A 686-nucleotide genomic window follows, 5' to 3' on the forward strand; every position below is an offset into this window, starting at 1 on the left:
TCTAACCCTGAAAATAACATTTAACCCTGATTCTATTGCTCACCTTAGAATGTAAACCTCACCGTAACCTGAACTTTAACCTCTTATCCTAACGTTAATGCATAACACTTACCCTGAGATTAACCCCTATCCCATAATTCTAACCCTATCTCCTAGTCATAACTGTGACAACTAATCCGTAACCCTAATTCTAAACCACTAACACTAACTGTTACCCTACGTAGTTACTGTTACGGTAACCTACTGTTACCCTAACACTGAACCTAATCCTTACTCCTAACGCCAAAGCTATGGCTAAAAATAATGCTAACCGTTGACCCTTTACCCTAACTCCTAACCCTAATCCTAATCCTAACCACTAAACCCAACCTTAGCTCTTAACCCTAACCCTAAACCTTACCCTGACGCCTAGACCTAACCCTGACACTAACCTAACACCTAACCCTAATCATAACCCCTAAAGCTAACCCTAACCCTGAACCCTAAACCTAACCCTAACACTTAATACTAACTATATCCCTAACCCCTAACCCCAACCCTAACCCTAACCGTTAACCCTCACCCTAACCCTTAAACCGGACCCTAACACTAAATCTTAACCCTAAACCTACGCTCAACCCTTAACCATAATCCTATCCCTTAACCCTAAACCTAACCCCTAACCCTAAACCTAACACTAACCCCAA

Source organism: Eulemur rufifrons, unplaced genomic scaffold, assembly GCF_041146395.1.
Source record: "Eulemur rufifrons isolate Redbay unplaced genomic scaffold, OSU_ERuf_1 scaffold_97, whole genome shotgun sequence".
NCBI lineage: Eukaryota > Metazoa > Chordata > Mammalia > Primates > Lemuridae > Eulemur > Eulemur rufifrons.